Source organism: Microtus oregoni, unplaced genomic scaffold (genome assembly GCF_018167655.1).
Source record: "Microtus oregoni isolate MIOR12 unplaced genomic scaffold, Mior012 000022F_ref0000154, whole genome shotgun sequence".
Lineage (NCBI taxonomy): Eukaryota > Metazoa > Chordata > Mammalia > Rodentia > Cricetidae > Microtus > Microtus oregoni.
In genome coordinates, this window is record NW_024543081.1 from 27,474,418 (window position 1) to 27,501,008 (window position 26,591).

The window sequence follows — 26,591 nt, forward strand, 5'->3', positions numbered from 1 at the left end:
ATGGTTGTGAGCCACCATGTGGTTGCTGGGAATTGAACTCAGGACCTTTGGAAGAGCAGGCAATGCTCTTAACCACTGAGCCATCTCTCCAGCCCCCCTAAGCCTTAATTTCATCTTGGTAATTTGTGTTTGTCAGGAAACGAAACTGTCTTAGAGAACTTCAGAGGCGTGGGCATTGATGGGATCAGAGTTCTGTCTTCTGCCAGGCATGGCTGCTGTCTGCCTGGCAGGCTGCACTCTATATACATCAGGGTTTCCTTAAGATCCCCCTTAGACAACGTTGGTTTCATTGCCTTCTGCATGTCCACTCATTTGGGTACCTAATCAAGTGCCCAAGGAATTATTTTGGGGTCCCAGTGACTGAGACAAGCCCCTGCTTCCCTGGAGTTTCAGTTTAGCTGAGTTTCACATGCTTTCTGGGTGTCAGTCAACCCCCTGGGAGCATGTGGGGCTGTGATCTGGACAGCCACACTAATCTGCGGCCTTTGCTCTGCAGGCAGAGAGCATAGCCGATAGCTGGGTGATCTTGTGCAATGTATATACTCGTGTGGGTGCTGCTCCTAACATGAATGGTGTGTGTGTGTGTGTGTGTGTGTGTGTGTGTGTGTGTGTATGGTGGGATGGGGGGCTCAAAGCTGATAGCTGGGTGACCTTGTGTAATGTATATACTCGTGTGGGTGCTTATCCTAACATGAATGGTGTGTGTGTGTGTGTGTGAGCGCGTGTGCGTGCATGTGTGTGTGTATATGGTGTGATGGGGGGCTCGAGGCATGCCTTCTCTTCTCAGTTTCCTGGGGCTATCTGTGTAGCCTATCATTGCGCCCTATGATAACCTTGGCTTCTGAGAGCCCATAGTATGCAACAAAACCAACTGCAGAAAGGAAGGGAAATTACATAACATGTGAGTATGGCTCTCCTGGTCCTTGTCATGGCTTCTTTAACCCCAAGTATAATTACCCCATTGTGCAGAACAGAGCAGGGAGCTGGGACTTGGCTGTGCCTGTGATTTGATCTCAGGCCCAGATGCTGCTCCACACCTAGGGCTTCCTTTTTGTGCACCAGCTAGAACCTGGGGCTTTAAATGCTTCTGAAACTCCAGGTTATTTGACAGTTTCATTCCCTTCATTTATTTGGAAAAAAATAATTGTTTGAGGGCCTATGTATAGAGACGCTGTAAAGTTCTAAGAGCCAGGGTAACCGGGACCTATTTGTGTCCCGAGAGAACCTGAAGTGTGAGTGAAATCATCGGGAATGTGCTTACATTCCTGCCTCATCCATGTGTAGTGGATAAGTCAGGACAGAGCAGGTGCAATGCTCTGAGCTGCAAGCGCCAGAGCTCCCCGTTCCTGTGGGGTAGCTGGGAGAACAGTCAAGTGACTGACGCAAGCAGAAAATAGAATGGGTTCACGCACACTCCAATCCAGACCCTGGCTCTGTTTCTTGGTGATCTCTGGGCTCTGCAGTTCCTGGCTTTGTCTGTTCTCAGGTTCCCATCCTTCACAGTAGCTCAGAGGAGAGAGCTACCATCTCTCTGGAGAGTCCTTGAACAACATTTCCACCCTTCTCTCTGGTTGGATCTTCTCAGGACCTGCGTGCACTCCTCAGAGCAATCACGGCAGCAGAGGGGCTAGCAGTGTCTTAGACGATTGAGGACCCACCTGAGGAACTGAAGACAAGCCTGCCCGCATGGCCTCTGATGGGGGAGGACGGTGGTCACCCTTCTCATAACAAACTCACCTTAGAGCAAATGCTGAATATTTTACACGGTCCATAGTGACTTTTCATCATTTGCCTGTCAACTGGGTAATTATTTCCATTTCATAGATGAGGAAACCACTGTAGGGAGGTTAGGGTTCTGCTAGTGGTCAGGCCATAGGAAGCCAACCAGATGTGTCTGGGCTTGTGGATCCCACTCTATTTCCCTTTTGGGATAGTTTGTAGAGAAAATAGATTCTTAATAGAGGCCCTAAGAGGGGGTTCCTAATGATTCTTCACTATAAGCAGGGCCTTGGGAGTAGTTACGGCTTTTCATTTCCAGCTTTTATTAGGAGAAGCCTGCCTGCCTTTTTCCGCTAGGCAACAAGATGGGAGGACGTCTCTTTTCCCTGGGCTCAGGGAAGTAACAGATAATTGAATGAGCCCCCGAGTAAAGCAGAACCATTGTTGCCTCTCAGTGTGTCAGAAGACATGGTTGCTTCAGATACTTTTACAAAAATGAGTTTTCTCTTCTTTTAACTTTCTGCCTGAGGCTGCCATTTGTTTTTTTTGTTTTTTATTTTTTTTAAAGCAATAGAGTAACCATTATGTAATCTATACAATGCCTCCTTCCCTTGGGCCCAAGTTAACTGTGCCTCCAACAATGCAGAATGTCTTTTCATGTTGGCAAAGAGTTTACATAAAGCGGAGTGGGAGTCCTAAATTAAACTGCCAAAGCAAAGGCAAACAAGCTGGGCTTTCTGGTTTTCTCCAGACACTGCAGAGACAACGTCCCGCAGGGTAGGAGACCACGTGCAGGAGACCACGTCCTGAGATCATTTCGTGCTGCTGTGTCCTGGGCCTGGCAGGCGTGCCCTGAACATAGTACCCAGGTGAGAGGGCACCTGCTTGGTCATAAGCCCCCTCCCCTCTCTTCCACTCTGGTAAATATATTTGCCCCAAGAGAAATGAAATAAAAATGGGGAGATCCAAATGCTAGCTGGTGTCTGACTGACAAACGAGGTTTTTCAAGGGCCCTAGTTCGGTTTCTTTTGCTGTGGTAAACATCGTGACCTAAAGCAAGCTGGGGGAGGAAAGGCTTTTTTTTTTTTGGCTTCCAGGTTACATCACAGTCTGTCCATCATCCGGGAAACCAAGGCAGGAACTGCAGTGCAGTAGAGACTGTGGGAGTCTTGCTTACCGGCTCACTTTCCCTGGCTTGTACCTCCAGACCCTCCTGCCCAGGGATGGGTTGGTTGTTAGTAGACTGGACCTTCCTTCATTGACTAACAATTAAGGGGGGGCCCTCAGAGGCATGCCCATAGGCCGGTGATTCTCAACGCTGTTAATGCTGCGGCTCCTTCAGTACAGTCCCTCGTGTTGTGCTGACCTCCAACCATAAAATTATTTTCGCTGTAATTTTGCTGCTCTTAGGAATCACAATGTAAATATCTGATATGCAGGATATCAGATATGCAACCTCTGTGAAAGGGTCATTTGTTCCCCAAAGGGGTCGTGACCCACAGATTGAAAACTACTTCTATAGGCCAGTCCAAATGGAGTAATTCCTCAGCTGATTCCTTCTTCTCAGGCATGTCTAAGTTTGTTCTAAGTTGCAAAGACGACAGTAGTAACTTAGGTGCTCTCTTTTTTTGTGAGTCTTGTGTCTGTTTGCCCACTTCCCCAGTTCATTACGAAATGGTGCCTTGCCTGTCCAGAGTTCTCTTAAGTTCTCTGCTTACTGTTCTGGGTCACAGACAAAGAGAAGTTCAAAGCTCCGCTTCTATTCCTAACAAGTAGCCTTCGGTGGACTTCCTCTCCCCGATTTACTCCCGTCCATTCCCATCTGTATAATTTTGGGATTCTGATTACGCTGGACAGTGGTTCAGCTGGGCCTAGAAAGGTGTGAAGTAAAATAGGATATGAAAAATGCTTGTGGATAAAAGGCTTAGGCTTAAATGTCAGATAAAAACGGGTTGTTGCAGCTTGTTGTGATCCTAGGATGACTTTGATGGCTGTCATTAGGTGTGAACTTGAGAGTGCCTTACTACAGCACAACCTGGCTTTATTCAGATACACCAGCGGTTATAGCCTCTGTTGGTAGAGAACGGATTGATGGCACATGGGAGGAGCCGTCTTGCATATGCGTGTGCATGTTAATATATATGTACGTGCATATATATCTTGCTGCCTCTGTGACCATGGTTTCCAGATTTGTCTGCAGAGTAAAATTACCTATAGAGCTTTTAAAATTCAAAGTCATAGACAACATACTAAGAGATTTAATTTACAGACTCTGGGGATGGAATGGACATGAACGTGTGTGTGTGTGTGTACATGTGTGTGTACATGTGTGTGTACATGTGTGTGTGTACACACCTGTGGAGCTCAACCTTGGGTGCTATTCCTCTTCTGATGCTATCCTTCTTGATCCTAGGTACAGAGTCTCTCAGTTGGTGTGGAGCTTGCCAGTTAAGCTAGGCTGGCAGGTTGAGCCACAGGGATCCACCTGTCTGTCTCTCCATTGCTGAGATTACAAGGGCACACACACTACACCAGACTTCCTTTGTAATGTGGTGCTGAGGATCGAACTCTGGTACTCAAGTTTATACGGCAAAAATTTTACTGACCGAGCCATTTCCTGTGCCACAATCAGCAGTTTTTCCAGCTCTTCAGGTGATTCCAGTTGCCAGTCGGTTCTGCATCAGTGTCATGTGACAGCTATAGCATGATCATGGTCTGGAGAGGAATGGAATTGTGGTGGGGACAACGGTAATGGCCACTGGCATTTACTGGCTGGCATCTCTGGGCCAGGTTTATCTACTGATACAGATGTTCTCACAAGTCCTCCCTGTACTCTCTCTGGGAGGCTGGAGAAGAACAGGAAGGGCTGTAGCTTCAGACTGGTATCCCTAGAGTTTGCTGACCCAGATTGGCAGATAAAGACCAGAAAGAGGAGGTCACTAGGCTTATCTTGCTCACCCCTGAGAGACCACTGTGGTTGTCTTTCATCTGAGATTGAGGTTTCTCTAGTTGTTGTTACCACAGCCTACCCTGTCCACATCCTCGTGGATACAGCCGTCCTTTTCATAACCGCAGTGGATCCAGGAGTCAATATTCAAAACCGTATTTTGAGAAGTTGTACATTAAGGAAGAGTTTATCTTGACTTGTGGTTTCGAAGGAGAAAAAAAAAAAAAGAGCACAGTAAACCAGACAATTAATCTTGACTTGGTTGATTCTTCCATGAAAACCACTGTATGTGTCTCAAGAAACTGGATTAAATAGATTAAAAAACATTGTCTTGTGTTTTTACAGTACATTTCCCCGTGCGTGGTGCTCTGCAAACATTATAACATTGCTAGCGTGTTTGATACCTCCCAGGAGGTTAGGAGGCATAAATAAGGCTGTGGATTACCATAAAATAAAAGAAGAGGAGCCAGGCATACCTAACGTGTGTAGAGATTTCTGGCTGGCGCCTTGGTGTAAGAGTTCTGCTGGGAGGTGGGGATGCTAGGGAAGGTGTTCTTGGGAGAGTGGAAGGACTGGGTGAAGGCACAGTGGCAGAGAATGCTGTCTACAGGAGCGCTACAGTCAGCTTCGAAGCTCAGCAGCAATGGCACCGTCCCGCTATCTTGAGACTGGAAGTGTGCATCAGATGGGCATTTCTACTTGTGGTTTTCATCGTGCCACAAATACGTCTCCCTGACCTTTTTTTTTTTTTTTATTTCAGTGTTGGAAGACATTTGGGTGATGAAGGGCTAGATAAGTATAACTTCATTGACCACCCCCATCTGCCCTGAAAATTGTACCAAAGTTTGCACATTGCTTATTAGGAGCAATTGTTAAAAAAGAGAGAGAGAGGGGATTCTTGTCCATGCCTCAGGGAGTCAGGCTCACCTTTGAAGATGGACTCAGTTGTTCACTGACAATGTAGACATAAACCTCTGTGAGCTTCATGGCCTACATCCCAGGTCTGGTGGGGTGCATGGTTTTAATTGTGCTCCCATATCCAGCTGTGGACTAGTAGACAAGTTCCTTGATACCTTGTATCTTCTGTTTTCTTGTGTATTTTTTTTAATGTAAAATATTAGACTGGATATAAATTTCAAAATTCTTTCCTTCTAAAATTAGGCGGTTTGTTGGAAAATCTGCAGGCTGCGGTGGCTTGTTTTGTCCGCTTGATACATTGTTAATCCCTGATGAAGTCTGGGTGAAGGCTTGTCTGGATTGTTTAGATCAAATTGACTTGTGGGCACATGAATAGGTGATCATCTTGACTCCATTGGTCGAGGAGGGAAGATCCACCCACTGTGAGTGGCTCCATTCTCTAGGCAGGGGATCCTGGGCCTTGTAAGAGCAGAGAGAGCTGAGCACCGGCATGCTTACGTGCATTACTTCATTGCTGTGTTCTGTGAATGTCATGTGACCATTCCAAGTTCCTGGGACCTTGATTTCCTATTTTGATGGATGGTAACCGGGACCTGTGAGCTAAGATAAACCCTTTGACCCCTTAAGTTGATTTTCTCAGTGCGTTTTATTGCAGCAACAGAAAGGAAACTGAGACAAAGGCCCATTCAAAACAGTGACCTGTTACATGGAAATGCTAAGTACTGAAATGGATGCAAAAGCCCTTTTCTCTAAATTCGTGGCTGAGGAAAGCCTCAGACTTGGGCAGAGTACCTCCTCCTTTGCCTCCTGAAGGGTTACAGCTGAGGAAGGGATGCAGTCTCTTGATGTCTACATTCTAACATGAAACCTTTACTAGGGCTTTGGAGAGGAAAGTAGCTAACCCTGTTGAGCTTCTTGTGACATAGACCACATTGACCTCCCTCCCCCCATCAAGCCTTATGGAATAGCTTTCTTTCTCTAACTTGAAAAAGTAACTGTGAGAAGCTAAGTTCATTCATACATTTCGCTCACGTATGTCTTATCCTGTTGTTCTGTTTAAAGCTCTGAGTTTCAAATATTAGTGTCTATAGCTAGTGACTTAATCATTTAGGTTACTTATGAGTGCTGCTCAGTTCACTCCTCTGTGCTGCTTAAATAACTCTTAGTTGCAGGGCTGCAAAGATGCTATTTCAGCACTGGGCTAAGTCAGTACTAATGGCGTGGTTAGCTGGCTGCGGCTGTGTACCAGGTCCATGCTCTCTGTCAGGTATTTTACCAGGCTCAGTGCTGGCTCAGGAGTACAGGGTTAGCAAAACAGTTTGGCCTTTGTACGTGGGAAGCTCCTGGTGTTCCAGAAGCCATACCATCACAGTGGCAAAATGCTATCAATAACAGCCACAGGCTGCTGGGAGGACTCACAGCAGGAGGTCTGACCTGGTTTTGCTCAGTGTGGTAAATTGCTGGAGGTGACAAAGAGCCCAGGCAAGCAGGTGGGGCTGGAGCTGATAAAGGTGGCCTGTGGTCCCACCTGTAAGGGAACACTAGAGGAAGCATCAGGATGCAGCGTATGGATCGCATGAGGGTTCCTGTGATTTGAGGAATCTCAGGACAAGGACTTCCTGCCTCATCTCCTTGCCTTTCCTCCCCTGACTTCTTGAAGCTGAAGGAACATTTTCTACTTTTTAAGTTTATAGGATATATCATCTATATCAGTGGTTCTCAGCCTTCCTAATGCTACGACCCTTCAGTGTAGTTCCTTGTATTGTTGTAGTGACCCCCAACGGTAAAATTATTTTCATTGCTGCTTCTTAGCTGTAATTTTGCTACTGTTATGAATCATAACATAAATATCCGGTAATGCAGAATATCAGCTATTTGAAGGAGTTGTTTAATTCCCTCAAAGGGGTCTCCTGACCCACAGGTTGAGTGAGAACCACTGATCTATGTCATTTGTCAGTTGCAAGACTTTGCCCTGGAGTCAAAGAGTGTGCCTTTCATCCCTGCAAGGAAAGACCATTTCATGTAACTCTGGGTGTCCCCCTGGCAGTGTGTGACGCAGGCTGGACTGTGTCGGCTACATGTCTAATGGATTATCTGCGGCACATCAGTGAGCTTCTGTCTGGGGGACTCAAGTCAATGTCACCTACAGCAGTCATTCACAAAGCATATAGGGACTCAGACATTAGCATAGGACAGCCCCAGTGCCTCTTTGTGCATAGATTCACGGAAGCCTCTGTTGATCAAGGCAATTAAAGGGGGGAGTTGTGTGCACCTGGGAATAATTTCATAGCTATTGGCTTGTAATTAAAACTTCCAGGTAAATTGACTTTTCTTCATTGGTGTCATCTTACCTACTTTTCTTTCTTCCCCCGTGATCGTGTTTCCATTAATAGATTACCAGCCACCACACTGCGCTGCCTCTCTTCCATGCCTTATGCCTCCTTCCAGCCCTTTTCCTTATCCCTTGACCACGTCTGCATTTGTCCCGCCTAAAGCTTTCCCATTTTAGTCGCCATCCTTTTGAACAACAGATCTTTGAAGACATTAAAATACTTATCTCTACTCCCACCCTGTATCAATTAACTTTAGCACCCCTTCCTTCTACCTTTTCTCTCAGGGATATATATCCTTATTATATAGATGATTTTGTACTTTAATCTTTTAACTTAATAGTCATAATTTTTATTTGCTTTTGTTTTGAGTCAGGATCTCATGTAGTTCAGTTGGCTGTGAACTCAGTATATACTAACTGGAGAAGACCTTGAACTTCTGATTGTTCTGCCTCTGCCTCCCCAGTTCTAGGAATAGACAAGCTTGTCCCGCCATATCCAGTTTGTGTGGAACTGGGGATTCAAACCAAGGCTTCAGGTGTGCTAAACAAGCATTTTAGGAAAGGAGTTATTTTCCCAGCTCCCAATAACCATAAAACTTAAAAAAACATTTTGAAAGATTTTTAAAAAATAATTGATGTGTGTGAATGTTTTGACTGTATGTATATTACCATTATATGTGCCATAGAGATGAGAAGAAAGTGTTGGATCCTGTCTTAGAATTTCTGTTGCTATGAAGAGACACCTTGACTATGGCAACTCTTAAGGAAAACATTTAATTGGGGCTAGCTTACAGTTTCAGAGGTTCAGTCCATTATCATCATGGCCAGACATGGTGGCATGCAGGCAGACGTGGTGCTAGAGAAGGAACTGAGAGTTCTACACCTTAATCCACAGGCAAGCAGAAGGAGAGACTGCCACATTGTGCATGACTTGAACATATATGAGATCTCAAAGCCTGAATTTACAGTGACACACTTCCTCTAACAAGGCCACACATCCTAATAGTACCATTCCCTATGGGCCAAGCCATCAGACACATGAGTCTTTGGGGCCTGTTGACTGAGGTTTTCTGTCCCATCTAGTCCTGCAGCCGTTAAGTCCCAAAGAATCACACAGAGGTCGACGTTAGTTATAAATGGATTGGCCCATTAGCTCAGGCTTATTTTCTATTTCTTATAACTTACATTAGCCCATAATTCTTGTTTGAGTTAGCCACATGGCTCAGTACCTTTTTCAGTGAGGCAGTCACATCTTGCTTCCTCTGTGACTGGATCATGATTGCCGACTGCTGAATCCTCTTCCCAGAATTCTCCTGTTCTCATTGCCCTGCCTCTCCTTCCTGCATGGTCTCCCTACTTATACTTCCTGCCTGGCTATCAATCAATCAACATTTTATTAAACAAGTACAAGAAACAAATGTTTACAGGGTAAAACATTGTCTCACAGCAATTCCCCCCCCCCTTTATTTAAAGAACAAGAACTCTGAATCTAATATCCTCTGTTTAGCTTTTTTCCTGATCATTATCCATAACAACTTATAACCAACATTCTAAACAAAGGAAAATAGCTATAGTCCATTTTTTGGGAATGTGGTCATAGTTTTCCAGGCTACTTCCTGCTGAATTGGGACACTGATAATGTTATGGGGACCTAAAGAAAATTTAGAATTATGATCAAGTCGTGACTGTGAGGCTTGATCATCTCAGCCAGCAGTCTTGAGGCTGTTCTGGGTGTAGAACTCCTATTGGACATTTCCCCAGGGAAGGGGGGGGTCTTCCTTGATCTAACCTTATTTTTCTTAGCCCAGAATAAATCCATAGCCTCTCATTTTCTGTGAAAACAAAAGCAAAACCTCTTCTCCAAAGTACCATATCTTTTGATTTCAATTTTGAAGTCATGGCATTTACAAAATATTTATGTTTTATTAATCCAGCAGCATTTATATTTAAATGTCTTTTAGCAGCTGTTGCTCCTTCCTCAGCTGTCAAGCAATTCAAAGACAACATAATAATACACAGTATCCAGACTCTCTGTGTATTTTCCAGCTTTATGTGGCTTTACTTTAAATTCTATTTCTTTTATTTTTACTTTGAATTTTTGGCTTTTTGAGACCGGGTTTCTCTGTATATCTTTGGCTGTCCTGAAACTCCCTCTGTAGACCAGGCTGTTCTTGAACTCACAGAGATCCACCTGCCTCCCAAGTGCTGGGATTAAAGCTGTGTGCCACCACACCTTGAACTCACAGCGATCTGTCTGCTTTTGTCTCCTTCAGCAAATCCTACCAGCGTGTGCCACCATAACTGGCTACTCTTTTTTTCTTTTTTCTTTTAAGGACTTTATTCGTCTTTTTTTCTTTCTAAGCCTACATATATTTTAAGCACACTGTCAACCATTTAGAGATTTTCTTCATCTGAATCTACCTTTACTGTATAGCTCTCTTTTTCTGACCATATGAGTCTTTAATTTGCTAAGCGATATGGCTAGGATTAAAGCGGTGTCTTTGACAGCTGGACCCAGCCCATTCTTTAGCTTTCTGAGATCCCAGCCTCGTGGCAGAGGTACTAGCCGGAGCCATGTTTATTGCCACAACTCTATGGTCTTTTAAGGTCCATGCTGCCACCGTTCAAACCACCACAGATCCCTTGGAAGTGGAGTTATGGGCAGTTGAAATCCTCCATGTGGGTGATGAGAACTGAACCTGGGTTCTCTGCAAGAGCACTAAATTGCCCTTAACCACTGAGCCATCTTTCCAGCCCCAATCTTCAGAAATTTTAAATCAGCAAATGAGATCCTACTGCGTGTCAGGCATTGTTTTAGGGACTGGGAACAAGCCAGGCTAGCTCTAGTTTGTGGAGAGAGACAGTAAATTCTCCATATGCTTTGTGAGGAGGTAGCAACACGGGGGAAAGAGAGTATGTCTGAAGAAGAATTGCAAAGTATTTTCTCCCGTTCCTGTGTTCTTAGTCACCGCGTGTGATCTTTGCTGTCGGCGCACTGTAGTGTGTTTGGAATGTCAGGACTATGAATGTACAGGGAGCGTGTGAGTCACTGAGGACAAACCCTTTACTCAGAGATGAACAAACATTCAGGGAAAAGAAATGGCTTGCTCAAGACTTGGGAGTGAAGACGGTTTTCATTCATGCTAAAGCTTCTTTTAGAACCCTAGTGTGCTGTTTGCCTACTCCGGAAGTTTATTTTTATCAGCTGGATCTCATTGTAAATAATGCTGCAGTGGGCGACTTCATACAGATGCCACCTGAGTGAAAAGCGCAAGCTCACAAATAATGAGAAGAATAGGAAAGACTATTATTTATTGAGCTCTTAGGGTTGCCAGGTACTGTACTACGTTTCTGGCAGCACGTATCTGCCCATTCCTCTCTTTTCAGGTGAGAAAACCAAGGGCTCCGCATGCAGGCCTGCCGGAGCCCAGGCATGCGTGCGTCATCAACAGCCTTCCAAGTCTGAGCGTGAAGATAGCAATGTCAGAACCCATCGGTATGAGCTACTTTTCTCATGCTTTGACAAAATCCCTGACTAAGAAGGGAGGGTTTATTTTGATCCACAGTTTGAGGGCACAGGGCGTCACAGTGAGGAGGTCTTGGCTGCAGGAGGTCGCTAGCCGTACTGCATCCACAGTCAGGGAGCAGAGATGAACGCTGATGCTCAGTGTGAGGTTTCTCCTTTTTATTCAGTATGCGACCCCAGCCCATGAGATGGTACCACCTCCTTAGAGGACGGGGATTCCATCATAGACACACCCCAAAGTGTGTTTCTACAGTCATTCTAAACCCCTCCAGGCTGAGAGTGAAGATGAACCATTACATTCCTTTAAGATCTTGCCAGACATTTAAGCTCTGGTAAGTTTTAAGTGTATGTAATTGCTGTTCTTTTTGCAAAGGCTAAAGACAGCTTGAATACTGACACTTTTAATTGTTCCTGTTATTTTATCCAGTCATCAGGATAGCATGGAGATTATTGTTAGGGTAAAGGGTTAGGGTTTGAAATGGGGGGGGGCACTGAAGGATTTAGTTAATTTAGCGGATAAAAAAGATGAAGGGGGAAGGTAGAGAGCATTGTATGGGCTAGCAACTGTTGTGGCCTGAGGTAGCATGCCGCCTCTGCTTCTCAGTGCTTCTATGACCTTCCTGAAGACACTTGAACCCTTTGTCCCTCAGTTTCTTCATCTGAAGAGAAGCAGAAGTAAAAACTCTCACGGTGGTGCGGGGAGGCTTGGATGCTAAGTCTCAGTCTTTCTGTTTAAGGCAGCAGCATCTGGTGGCAGTGGTCAGTCCTTCCGTCACTGTATGTCAGACCAGACTATTTTTTTGAAAGTGTGATGTTTCTGTAAAATGCATTAAAAATCTTTAAAAATGGAATTGGTAAACAGGTGACTTTGTCTATAATTAGGGATTTTCTTTGTTTATAGGGAAAGCTATACTTTTTTTTACTGTGTGTGTATGTTGGTGTTGTGGAGTGCATGTGGCGGTCAGAAGACAAGCTGCCAGGAGTTGGTTCTCTCTTTCCACTTGTGGGTCTCAGGAATTGAACCTGGGTTGTCAGGCCTGATACCCTTTCTCCACTGCGCCATTTCACCAGCCCAAAGCTGTTGTTTCTAACACGGAGAGTGTGCTGTGAAGGTGACAGCAGAGACGAGGGTTTGGGGTGACATCGCGTGAAGCTCCGAGATAAACAGCCCACCTGGACATTTTCCTTTCCCGTTGCTCTGGTGCTATGCCAGATTTTATGTCATCTTTTCCCTTCCTAAAGATGACCACCCCAAGTCTGTGCTGTATCAGCAGCTCCCGCACTGGCCTACCCCTCATGGAAAAAGCTTTGTGTTGGGACAGGCATACAAGTAAAAGGGACGGTGTATACAGAAGATCTTCCCTTCTTTTTCCAATTAAAATCTTGGCACAAGAACATGCTTGTCATTCCTGTCGCCTGGCTCAGCAGCAGATTCCCAGGCTGAACTCTGAGGCATCGTCCCCACATCCTCCTGTTTTCAGCTTTTCCAGTTACAAACAGTTTGCTTCTTCGGGTGATGGGGCCACTAATAACTCCAGGTGGTGAATGGGCGGCAGGGAGACCAGCTCTGTGGAAATACAGCACAGAAGCAATGCAAACACAGGGGGCGGGAGGAAGGCTGTCAGGAGGTAGGTGCTGTGATAAGGCCTTTTGCCTTCCTTGACTTTGAAGGAAGCCCTCTTTTAGCTGTGCTCAGACGCAGCTGGTTACTTGGTTGCTGTTGTGAGTACGTGGTGGAGTATTATATAACCTCCAACAGTGACGGTGACTACAGTGCCTTTATTGAGGAGGGGGAGCTGGGAGGTGCTGGGAGGTGGAATGCAGCAGATCTTATTCTGCTATGAACCATTCTTCCAAAAATATCCTATCTGTATATAGACACATAATAACATTTGGAAGGGTATTCACATGGTGTGGGTGGTTGGATCATGAGTGTTTATATATTTTTTCTTTTTGCTCATATGTATTTTCAGATTTTTGCTTCAGTCAACATATTACTCACATAGAATGGGAAAATAAAATTAAAAAGTGGTATAGAGGGCCATAGCATCTCCTCGACTGCCCAGGCTCTCCTGTGAAGCATTCTGTGTATCTGTGGCTGGTCTCCTAGGAGTTGGGTAGGGTAGTGGGGATTGCAGTGCTCAGAATAGCTTTAGCCTGGCAGAGTCTACATTTTTTTTTAAAGTTAAGAAACATTAAAAATAAATAACAGTTTGTGAAAGCTAAGTGGTCTGAAGGTGAGTGAAGGACAGTGGGAGTTTGTCTTTAGGAAGGAGGATGGCAAGAGCCTTTGCAGCTGGGTGTCAAGACAGCTGTGGGAAGAGAAAGCGTCTGGGGTTCTGAGACGTCACAGATGATGCAGGACAGTGGGGTCCTTTTTCCTTGCTGCAGGTCACTAAAATGACTGGGAAAAGAGCCCTCCGACCGCCTTCCCTGTGAGAAATATGTTTCATTTGGAAATGTGACCTGAACTCATATACAGACCTTTTAACTTAGAGGGAGTTTGGCCATGAGGGTGATTCTGTGGCTTTTGGGGATTGGTTAATGTTTCGGTTAAATAGCAGGAAGGTCTTGGGGTTGATTTGGGTGCTTCATCTTTGGTTCTTTTGAAATGACAGTTCTGCTGTCTTCTTTCAGTGTGCAGTGAGCTTCCAGCCCTATCCTGCTCTCATCTCGTACGCATTGGCTCCTCGTACACGAGGGGACTGTGGAGTCTTAGCTGCTGGTTTGGAAACCCTGGTTGTGGAGGAGATGATTGGAAGGAGCCTCTGGCCTTGAAGATTCCCTGTTTGCTTGTCCCGGGAAGAGGAAAGGAGAAATTAGAGAGCAGGTTTTGAATTCTGACCAGGCTACATCCCGAGTTGTGAGGTGGCCTTGGCTCTGCTGTTAGCCAGCACTGTACCAGAGTGTAGTGTGCGATGAAGGAGCCCAGTCCCTGGATGTCAGACGGAAGACTAGACGGAAGGGCAAGCAAAGCTGTTCTCTACGTACTTAGACCTCTCGGGTGTCACGTGAGGCAAGGTTGGCAGCAGGCACCGAGAGTCCTCTGTGAGGCAACTAGGCGATGGAGGTCAAAGACCATAAACGTGTTCAGATTCTTTGACCTTGTATTATAATCCAGAGAACTTATCTGGCTGCAGTAACAGCTATTTGGACAACTCTTTGAGGTCAGAAAGTGTTTTCCTATACAGTATTTAGGAGACCTTCATGCCATTACAAGACGTAGGTAGATTCTTATCCCCATTGGCCAGGTAGAAGTGGGAGGTTGGAGGAATTGAATGAGTGGCCCTAGTTCACTGGTACTCTTAGGCTCTGGACTCTGATGCATGCTTCCTTGCCCTGATGGGCTTGCCTCGAAATGCAGGCTGCAGTGGCAGGCACCAAGAAGTTACCAGAAAGGAAGGGAAGTTAACTGTTAGACACTGTTGATTAACCGGAGCTGCAAGAGGTTGGGCTTTTGTAAGTCCTAGAGCAGGTATTGAACCTGACCAGGCCACATGACCCGGAGTTTTGAAGTAGCTTTGGTTCTGCTGTTACCTTGTGCTCCCCCAAAATGCATGTGGGGTGAAGGGATGAGTGAAAGAATGATAGAAGTGGTCCGAATATTAATAGCAGCTTCTGTGGAGAATGAGACATCATGAGGCTCCTGAATGGTAGGTTCTTTCTCAGAGGTCTGCAGCTTCTACGTGCTACCGTTGCACAGGCCTCTCCAGGGAGAGTTGTAGTTTGCTGGCCCTGAGGCTGCGCTTTTCCAAAGACCCTTTGCCTAGAGGCTCTTTCTACTAGCTTAGTCTGCCCTTGCAAAATGCCCATTGGTGAGAAGGTCTTGGGTCAGCTAGCTTCTTGGTTGTGGATCCATAGTCATGGAAGGAAACTGAGCTATTTCAGTGTGATGAAATATTGTACAGCTATTAAGTGCTAAATGCATCTGTGGTGAAATAGGAAAAGGGCTTGAGAAATAGTTAAACTTATCTCAAGATAGCAGTGTGCGTTTACAATAGGTTGGAGGAGAGGGGTGAAAACTGGGTAAAGGGAATTGGGGTCCGGTTGTGACACCAGCCAGTTAGTGTTCTCAGCTGAGAACCTCAGGGCCAGTCCCCACAGCTCCTGCTTCCTTATACCCCAATTTTAATCAGTCGTAAACTCAGGAACATCCTGAGCACATGTCTTAATTTTAGTACTTCTTCTTTCCTTGGCCAGGGCAGTGATAAGCTCTAGGACCTTGAGCGCGCTAGCCAAGTGCCTTGCCACTCAGCTGCACTCCAGCTCCAGGCTGTTGTTATCATCTCGGACCCCTCCAGGGCCTCTCAGCTGGCCTCCTGGCCTTTTGGACACTATGTTCCAAAAGGTCTCGATAGGAAATAAATCAGATTCTGTTTCTCCCTCCGTTACAAGTATCCTTTTGCCTGTCACTGTGTTAAAATTTGAGGTGGCTTTGGTGTCTTATCATCTACCTTCTTGCCTCTAGTGTCTCACAGAGTTTTCTCCCTCCACTGTTGTTCCCTTGTTCTTGTCCTTTCTAACCTCTAATCTTTTCCAGGCTAATCCCAAAGGTCCCGGCTTTGGCAAAACCTTCAGAACGGCTCCAAGCAGAGAAAGATCCCGTCTTCTTACAACATAACCATTCTCTGTTACAGTTACCAACTTAGAACCCTTGCTCTCTTCCAGAGTTCCCAGAGACCTCAAAGCAGGGACCCATGTGTCCTCTGCCTCAGACTTTCCCATGATGCCTGGGATGTAATAGAGGGGATAGTACAAAGTGTGTGTGTGTGTGCGTACACACGTGTACACCTCCACAAGTTTATATGCCCGAGGGCATCAGCTCTCCTAGAACTGGAATGGCAGGCAGGTATGAGTGGCTTGATGTGGATGAAGGAAACTGGATCCCGGTCCTCTGTAAGAATAGTTAAATGTTCTTAACTGCTGAGCGTCTCTAGCCCTATCATCGTCATCATCCTGCCTTAAAGCTGATTTAATAATAAAAATCAAAGAAAACCACTTACAGCAGTGGGGTCTTTTGAAATTTGAGAAAGTAGACAGAGTGATACCTACATGGAGAAACAGATCCTGGAGCTGACAGATTGCATTCGAATCCAGGATGTGTCTCACGCCGAACGCCACATTCCTCATTTACAGAGCGGACATGAAAACAGAACCATATGGGATGTCTATGCAAACCAAAGGAGGAAACGCATGTCAGAGGCTGAGCGCAGTGCTTGGTGCAGTGTAAGCAGTGTAAGGGTTCCAGACGTGTCGGGCTGCAGTGACTAGAGCATTGCTGACTGGCCATTCCTCTTGTGTAAACATCTTTTTGGTGTGCTTTTGCTTGCTTGTGTAATTTAAAACTTCTAAACCTTTGGCCTCCACTGAAACGTGATCAGGGTCAGGCAGGATAATGGAGAAAGAACTAAATGGAAGAATAAATGTAACTGTTCGTGCTTCTCCACATGAGTAGCAGTAAAGCTTGCTTTGCTTCTCACCACGTCCAGAAATGGATCCTGGACCGATGACAGGGAAGCTACCTCTGAGAGCATTCTGTGTTCTGTGTAGGACTTGTCCGATTTCGTTGTTATTACTCACCAGCCGACTCTTTAGGAGTGTAAGCGCCTCAGGCCCGTGTCCTATTTTGAAGGTAACGTTACGGCTAGTGGATAAAGATTGCGGGGGTATGAGACATCTTCTACTCAGTGTAAAATCTGAGCTTCCTCAGCCAAGAAGCTGATCATTGCAGTGCTGTGCCCCTCATGGTTGGAGATGTTCCAGCTAAACTGGATATTCACGGGAGAGAGATCGTCCATGTGTGGTTGCTTGGAACGGGTGTCTCTCTGAAGGACCAGTCAGATACAGGGTGTGTATGTATTCACAGGCCAGTGAATGCCATTGTGTGCCAGGTAAATGGACCAACCTCATTGGATGGTGAAGACAGTTCTGTGTCTTGGTTTAATCAGAATTGATGAAAACCTGGTAGATGTGGGGTGCTTTCCCTTACTGTATGCCACTTTGTCTCCCATGGCTGTCCTTACTGTATTGCATACCATGCTGTTAGGAGGCAGACAGACTGACCAAGACCATGGCCTCCCTATTGGATAAGACACCAGATTGATTTAACTGGCTGTGTTTATCAAGGCCAGTGGTTCTCAAGTGGTGCATGTTGGGGGGTGGAGGGTGGGCTTTTGTTTAGGGTTTCGAGATACTGTCACTAAGTTTGTAAGTCGAAAATTATATGCAGATTTGTATTTATATAGACATCATCCTGGATGGAAAGTCCTTATTTTAATGTGATTTTTCAACAGGGCTCTTCACCCCAAAATGTCCAAAACACTTTACTTCCATGTTAGTGCTGTGCTCAGCAAACAGAAAGTAGTCCAGGGAGAGGTAACCATGTTAATTCGCCCTACTTCAGGGCTAATGTAAAACTGGAGTTTATCGCAGGATTCGGGTGAGCTAGTGGATGAGACGTTTTTACGTGTGGAGAAGGGAAGGTAACGTTTATCTTCCAAGAGTGACAGTGGGATTAGAAAAGTTATTAGATGGCTTCACCCTACATCACATCCAGATTCTCAGCCCCACTCGACATTGCTGCCGAGTCGACCCCAGAACAAGGGTCTGATTTATCTGAAAGTGCTGTGCGTGGCATGCCGTGCTGTCAAGTGGAATCTCATTTCTGTTCCCAGACTGATCATTTAACACCTCCCAAGAGCGTCTCCGCGATAGCATCTCAGGCGCTAACGGTGCTTCTCTCTAGGCCCTGGGGAGCCTGCTTAGCGCCAGAGCGAGTCAGGAAACCTGAGAGAGGCTCAGTACCTGGCCCGAGGGGAAAGGCTTGCTGCCAGGAGCCGAGCCTCTTCAGGTGCGGGATGCTGGAATGCAGCGGTTTCCCGAGTTTAGCTCAGATCCTCGGTCTTTTTCCGAGGTTGTTGACCTGTGGTCGGTCACCGCCACTGTTAAGACCCCAAACCATCCCGACGCTGCGTGCCGCGGAGGCGCTGCCTCTTTAAGGGAGGGCGTGGCCTCCTGTGGCGTGGCCGCGCCCCCTGGCCTTCGCGCGGTGCGCGCCGACCACCTGTCTCCGGCCGGGCCCCGCCCCTTTCCCGAGGGGTGGGGGAGGAGGGCGGAGAGGACTCTGGTCGAGGCTTTACCTTGCGCGGCGGCAGGGCGGCGCATGCGCACGGCCGGACAGGTCCGCGGAGCCCTCACTTCCTGGCACTCCCCCTCCCCCTTCGCCGTTACCCTGAACATCCGGGTCTCTTGCCCTCCCCGCTCCAAGCTGCCGTCGCCGCCGTCGCCTGGCTCTTAGCGACTCTGCCAGAGGGGCAGGTGCGGAGGGGCTCCCGGTCCGGCCGCCGCCGCCCGCCCCGGGCCCGGGGCTCCCCCTAGCGCCGTGAGGAGCCGCCGGCGGCTGAGAGGAGCGCGGCGGAGTGCCCGAACGATCTCGCGGCGGGTGAGTGACCGGCCAGTCGTCGCCTCACGCCCCTTGCGCCGCGGAGGGCCGCGCGGCCGCCCTGCGCGCTCCCGGCCCGGCCTGGGCCCGGCCTCCGCCCATTCATTCTCGGCGTCCGCTCTTCCGCCCGGGCCGTGGCGTGTGCGAGAGCCGGCGCTTCCCTTCTTCTCTGCCTCCCCGCTTCCCTGCCTCCCTGCTCCCGTGCTCCCCTGCGCCCTGGCGGCTCCTCCATACCCCGACGCCTCTGCTCTCCGGGCCAGCTATTCCCCGGGCCCTCACCCCTGTCCTCGGGCCACGCTGTGCTTTCCAGGGACACTTTGAGCCCACGGCGGGTTCTTGTGCCTTTGCTCCCATCGCTCCGTCTTTTCACCTGTGAGACCAGACCTTTCAACTTTTAATTCCCCGGGTTTAAAGTCGAGATGCTCAATCCTAGGGTGTGGTCTCAGTGTGCTTCCAACACACTCAGTTTTTACTATAATTACCCAAATCTATGTCTGTCAAAGTCTCGTGAGAGTGGCCATCAGGATGTGTGTGAAACCTCGTGGCTTTGGGGAGCCACACCGCCTCCCTCGTATTACGTTTATCAGAAAGTCTGCTCTTTTCTGTGACTTCATGTCCGCGGTGCAGCATCACCTGTTTGTACTGTTCCTGGGACTTTGTCTTGTCTCATCTGTCAACATTTACAGACACTCCTCGTCCCCTTCTGTGCATCCAACTACTGCTGGAATGCCGGAACCCTTGCCGAACCACAGAATGCCATTCTGGGGAAAGCAAAGTGTTCTGGTTCTTTGCCACTTTTTCCCTTCTCCTCTAAGTGTTTGGAGTGTGACACTTTGAACTCTGCTGCGTGAGAAATGTGTGTCAATCAATTTTGTAGATGTTCCACACTAGAGTTTCCTAAGGTGGAAGGAATTCTTGTCACTTGGGTGTTTGGTACCTCGTTGCACATAATTTTAGAATAATGTATCCCAAGAAAAGCTCACAGATTCTTTTACATCCTTAACTGTGCTTTATACTGGAAATAGAAGCTTAGTACCCAGAATGACCATAATTGGAGCACATTTGGTCGTCTGCTGTAAAGTAAAACTGAAACTGCCGAATCGGCATCTGTAAAATGACATGGCAGCACTTTCTGCCTTGTGACTTTCACAGTCTGTCATAGTGAACTCCAGGTCCTATCAGAGCACACATACCACGTATCACTGCAGTGATGCCACTCTGGCACAGTGACAGCAGCATTTTCTAGCACTTTCTAGTACTTTTCTTTTCCTGAGCAACTAGGATTTTGTTGTTGTTGTTCTTAGATTGTTTGTTTGTTTTGCTTCGCTTTAGAGTTTGAATAGCCACTTAACAGGTTGTTTTAATTTTTTTTTTTTTAAATTGGTGCATGAGTGCAGGAGCCTGTGTGTGGTCAGAGGATGATTCTGTGGAGTTGGTTCTGTTTTCTCCTTCCACCATGGGATTTAGGGATTGAACCAAGGTGACCAGGCTTGAGCCATCTCACTCTGCCCTGGCAATAGGATTGATTGCTCATTGTTTTTTTCAGAGTGGTTTTGCTGGATAATTTTAAAAATCCCTTACAACTTTAGTAGTGAGGGTTTCTTCAGAGGAAACCCTTGCTTTGAAAAATGCTGGTGGTTCTGTAGTGTTGCATGTAATTGAGCAGAGCATATTTTTTTTTCTTCCCTAAGAAAGTGACCATTTGATCAAGGGAAGCTGTGTTAATAACTTGCCTCTGGTAGGCCCGGCAAAAATGTGAGTTGGGATGCAGAGAAAAACTAAGTGAGGACTGTTTTCTTTCTTATATGTTTAAGTGATATTTAATGAAGTTTAAAAATTCATTTCTCTGAGCTTTCTGAAAATAAATAGGTTAAAAATAGTTCATGTGTAGTGGTACCATGCTCAAGATTGTTTGACTAACATTTAAAGTGCCCATTTATCTTCACTTAGTAAATAGTAATTGATGGAGAAGTAGAGTAGTAGTTATTTCATTTTACTCCCAGTCTCCTTAGGGAAAACCCTAGATTATCATCATTTTTATTAAGTATTAATGTTCAATTGTGAAAGCTTGTAATTTTCTCTTTCCCCATTTAAGGAAAACAGGACTGTAATAGTTGGAAACACCTAATTGTGTTGTTTTATATTCCTCCTATTATTTTTCGTTCCCTGTTTCTTTTACAGCACAGCTTAGCACAGCCTCTGCCTATTGTGTAGTGTATGAACTGTTAATATTTTGAGCATCCTGGACTATAACAGCACTTTTGAACTGTTGTAACTCTGTGACAAAAGTTTTAGAGAAAGGTGTTTGTTGTGCCAAGCTGCCAATTCTCAAGTGTCCTGCATATTTTGAATTTGCTGTGTTGGGTTAAGTTATTTTGAGATCTTTAGGGGATATAGGAGATAGATACACCATTTGTGTTATGCTCCAATTCACAGGCTGGCTTTGTTTACCAAGAGTAAACAAAATATTCAATACATATATTTTTCCAGCAGTCATGAACAATAGGCAATTTAGAAAATCTCCCATGTATTTCATTAAGTTTTCCAAAAGTTAACGTAATTTTTTTTGGTTGTGCGAGCTCATGCTGTATTTGTTCACTAAAGTATATTAATTTATTCCAAGATTCCCCCCCCCTCCCCCCACCGTATAGCCAGAATGCAGAATCCAACAGTTGAGTGGGGACTCAGTTTTGGAGCAGTAGTAGCTAGCATTGCACTGTCTCTTTAGATCAAGGCAGTGCTCTAAGATGCTCTAAGATGTGGTTTAATTTTCAAACAGGCTTTTTAGAGAAAAGCTTGTACTGTTGTCTGATAGGTGGGGAACCAGGGTGAGGAACTTTCAGAACAGCACCCTGTGCTAGGATGTGCTGTTGAACAGCTGCTCTACCTCAGCGGCTTTATACCCATTAAATTAACTTGATGAAAACCCTGGGAGACATAATTAATCTTTGATCAACATGAGGAAAGTAAAGCCCAAAGAGCTTTGGTTACTTGTCCAAATGGCTTCTGGATGGATGACCTTTTTGACTCATGATCATTAAATAAATTTTTATTTCAAGGTACTAGTTTGAGGTCTTATATTTTACATGAAATATTTAGAGGATATTCTTCAGACAAGAAATCTCAGAACTTTTAAGCCACCACAGAGTGGATAATGCCCTGCTCACTGGTCATAGCTCCTTCCCTTTCAACTCAAGAAAGTAAATGGAATGCAAATTAGTAACATTTATAAAACTCTTCAAACAACAAAATCACAGTTAAACTTTTGGTTCTCTCTCTCTCTCTCTCTCTCTCTCTGCCCATACACAGACACAAGCACACATATATATTTATTGTTTCTTGGCACATCTGAATAATACGGTCATGGGTGAAAATGACCGATTGCAAAGATAACTCTCTTGAGGTCTTTTGTTTAGATCTAATGCAAAGTCATAATTTTGTGATTGTGTTGAAAAGGTGTACATGCATACTTCTCAGCGGAAAGGTTCAGTAGTGTGTATTGTGTGGGACACTGAAGTTCTCAACACTTGGAGTTCTTTTCTCCTCTACAGTCATTTCTGCTTGATGGATCCTGCCCAGTACATCGTATGGTGTGTGTTAAATCCTGGACTGATAGAGATTTTTCTCTGTCATCAGTTCTTCCAGTCATCAGTTGCCATGCTTTCAGGCAGTTCAGATGATACTGAATACTAGATCAGAATAAGCACTTTTGGAAATGGTTGCTGAGGAAAAGAATTATGACATTTCTGAATTTTTTTATTAGGATTACTTGTGCCATCCCGCTCTTTTTGGTAAGGGTAATAGAAAATTGAATACACTAATGTAAATGAAATTTGAGATTTAACTAGGTCTTGAGTAATCACCCCCCACCTTCCCTGCTTGAGATTAAAACCAGAGCCTTACATGTGCTTTTGTATATGCTGTACTACTGAGCTTCATTCTTAGTCCCTTGAAGAACATTTTTGTGTGTGTTTTTTAACTTTAATTTTAGAGATTCTTTTCATTATAAAATTGTATGTAATGCTTTTATGTGATTAAAAAACAGTATATGTAGACAAAACATGACTTAATGCAGAGATGCTGCTTCCTCAGGGCTATGTAAGTCATCATGGTTCCTTTGACTTACACCATTGTTAGTCATTGAGTATGAGCTTGACCCACCCTAAAATCATCATATCAGGCTAGAAAAAGTCAGGAAACTTCCACTAGCCAGCATTCAATATCCGCGTGAACCCAGAAGCAAGCTAATAACTGGTTTTCAAAAGAGTTATACCTCTTAGCTATATAAAGGAGGCAGAGTCCAAAGCCTAAGGGTTACCCCCAGTGAAAGCTGTTTCCCATTGCCGGCAGCTCAGTCAGTAAAATCAAGTTACAGAGACTGATAGGGCAAAATGGTTATAATGATTCCCCTTCCTCTCTCCCTCTTCTCCCTTCCCTCCTTCTCTCTCTCTGTCTCTGTCTCTCTCTGTGTGTCTCTGTCTCTCTCTCTCTCTCACACACACACACACACACACACACACACACCCTAGCACTTTTCTGTAAAAACCCTCTCTGGATGAAGAAGAACCCTCTCTGGTAGGGTCTTAGTTATTTTTCTGTTACTGTGACAGAATACCATGACTGAGGCAACTTACCAAAGAAGTACTTAATTTGGTGTACAGTTTCAGAGGGTAAAACCCATGTTGTCAGGAACAGCTGAGATGTCAGTCCTGTCTGGATCCACAAGCACCAGGAGGCAGAGAGTACTCTGGGAATGGCATGGGCTTAGCCCACTCCCAGTGACACACCTCTTCCAATAAGGCTGTAGCTCCCAATCTTTCTGAAACAGTTCTACCAACTGAGAACCAAGTACCCGAACACATGAGTCTATAGGACTACTTTCATTCAAACTACCATAAAGTATAAGTACATATAACATTAATTTCTCCTCCAGTATAAGATGTAGAAATGGTAACAGCAAGTTGAATTAACCCAAAAAACCCCACCCACAGGCTTTTGCGTTCTTCACTCCCTGGAAACCCTGCCTGAATCCTAAAAAGCTGAATCTGAATGTCTCTCTTTTTTTTTCACATAACCAAATAGGGTGGTGGTGAGACTGCTTGCATCTAAGAGAATTGTGAAGTTAGGGTAGTAGTAGTAGGTGTGTTTCTAAGAAAAGTCAGGGAGCCTTCATCAATCATATTCCTAATCATGTCTCTCCTTAAAGTTTGGAGTTGCAAACAGGGAGTCAAAAAATGGGGATTAGGAGTAGGGTGTGCGGGAGTAAATGCACAAGTGTAGTTAAGACTGTTCGCTCACAGGATTCCTTCTCTGCTAACCAAAGGAGCTTTTGATGCTTTTGGTTTGCTTGTGTAGATGACAGCAAGGGTGTTATTACATACACCACCTATTTTAGCTTAGGAGATTCATTGGTGTGACCTGCCAGCTTGCCAGGGCTTTTGACCCATTTTCATATGCCCTTCTCTCTATCAGTGCAGATAAGAGAAGATAGCCAAGCCACCATTTGTGTCACTGATTTCCATTTCACGTTCGTGCTGTCACAAAAGATTGATTCATCTGCCATGGATTAACAAGTAGGACTGTGGTATGGGTAGGGGAATGGAGAAGTGTTTTATAGTCTCCCTACCAACTACCAGTCACTCTTGGTTTTCAGGATGCTGTCTTAACTCAGTCCACAGGATTTTATCCTTTCTCTTAGAAAGTCATGGCTATTGGCAACATTGTAGTTGCAAGGCCAAAACTATTAAGAATCATTAGTCTGAGATTAATCCTATTGTAAGCGTCTAAATTCCCCATTCACATTTTCATGGATGCTGGTAGACACAAAATTATTGTATCAGAAATGGGGGGCACTATATCCTCTGTAGTAAGTAGTGATAACCAGATTGTCAGCATTGGATATAATATATCAGCTTTACTGTGCAGAGTAAGGATGCTAGGTAATACTAATGCTAGGAAACACAGTAGACTAATTGTAGTGAAGTTCTGCCATTAGAGCTTGTTTTGTTCTGGAGGGATACATTTTCTTTCTTACAAGGCACTGAAGCATGCCTGTTTCCTCGTGGAAGGGGACAGTATTTTTATTTTTCATGGCTGCTCACTGTATAGAAATCTTAGATAGTAGAGCAGAGGACAGCTGGTACCTTCTCTCTACATGCAAAAGAGATAGCTGCAGAATGATATTTTCTTATGTAAATTATCTTGGTATGTCTGCTTTTTAAAGAGGTTCCCGGCATAGAATACAGTACACACTGTGATTGAAGTTCATTTTCTTTTGAGGTTTATTTATTTTTATTTTACTGTGTGAGTGGTTTGCCTTTATGTGTATGCCTGGTACATGTGGAGGCCAGAAGAGGATGTCAGATCTCCTGGAACTGAAGTTCCAGGAGTTGTTAGCTGTTTTTTGGATCCTGGAACCACACTTTGGTCTTTTGAAAGAGCAAGCAAGTGCCTTTAGAAACTGAGCCATCTATACAATCCTGGTTATTCATTTTTTTGATACATACCAACCTGTAAATAATGACCTTGATAGAGTTATAATTAATTTTCTCTCGGGTAAATCTATAGCTCAATAACATTTACTCAATAGCATTTCCTGACATACTCAGGATATCTTTTGATCTGAAATTCACTATATGTGGTCTTTCAGGGTGGTGAAGTGAAATATGAGAAGCTGCTATGGTGTGCAAGATTTAAGACTCCTTTGTTTTTATTTCATGAAACTCTCAGTTGAAATCCTTTGAGTGACAGTATAGATTTTGGGTTAGAAGAACACCTAACACAAGTAGCTAGAAATTTATATTTGGAATTTTTCTTTGATTTTTTTTTTAAACAAACTAGGACTCTTTTAGTACTTAATAAACTCATCATCCTTTTCAGTTTTTTTTTTGTAAAGTTTGTTCACTCTTTTTTTTTTTTTTTTTTGACATAGAGGTTCTGTAGCCCAGGCTGACTGATACTCAGTGCATAGTTTAGGTTGGTCCCAAATGTTACAGTTACAGTGATCCTCTTTTTTTCAGCTTCCCGAGCATTGGAATTACACATGTGAGCTACCATGCTTAATTGTAAACAAGTTAACTTTACTTAGTGAAGATTATTAATTACCTTTGAATAATACCTTACGGTGCTTCATAATTACATTTATCACTTTTTTTTTCAAAAGTAGAGTAGTCAATTTTACTTCTTCCATTTAAATCAGAGTGTTTGTGAATTTATTTAGATACTTGGGATTGCCAGTCTAGTTATGTCGGTTGTAAGAACCAGTTGTAAATTGCTAGTGGGAAATGTAGGTACCTCAAAAATGAAGGATTAAAGCATTTTAGCATTTGATTATTTCTTTGATAGTTGGGACTTCCATATTAAAATGTGGATATAGTTAAATTTTTCCCTTTGTATTTATAGAATAGTGTGTAGAACAAGTTCCCATAGTCTAGGGTTGGCACTTTTTAAAGTGGATGTGCCTGTTCCACTGTGGTGTGAGTGGTGTTGACAACAGCTGGCCAGTGTTGTCTTCTGTCTTTGGTATGTGGTGTAGACTCTTAAGGGTCTGTTAGCATTGGCAGGTATCTATTTATTAAGAATTGTAGTGAATGATCAGCCTTGTCTTTATAAAAAAGTTTTAAAACTGTGTTTTTTTTAAAGAGCAGTTTCATTGAGATATACTTTGTACATGAACTATTTGTATTCCAATTGTGTAGCAAGTTCAAGG

The 26,591-nt window shown here is 44.7% G+C and overlaps 1 protein-coding gene across 7 annotated transcripts in view; it reads left to right on the plus strand.

Annotated features, from left to right (window-relative positions):
- Cyrib (CYFIP related Rac1 interactor B) overlaps positions 1-26,591 on the plus strand; it is a 125,167-nt gene that overhangs the window by 47,060 nt on the left and 51,516 nt on the right. The window contains exon 1 of one of the 7 annotated variants that reach the window (XM_041672117.1): positions 18,657-18,883. The exons of 4 other annotated variants lie outside the window; for them this stretch is intronic. The gene's annotated coding sequence lies outside the window, so the exon portion shown is untranslated. Of the gene's footprint in view, positions 1-18,656; positions 18,884-26,591 lie in introns of those variants that run through there. 2 more of the 7 variants (XM_041672115.1, XM_041672114.1) reach the window with 2 other exon arrangements.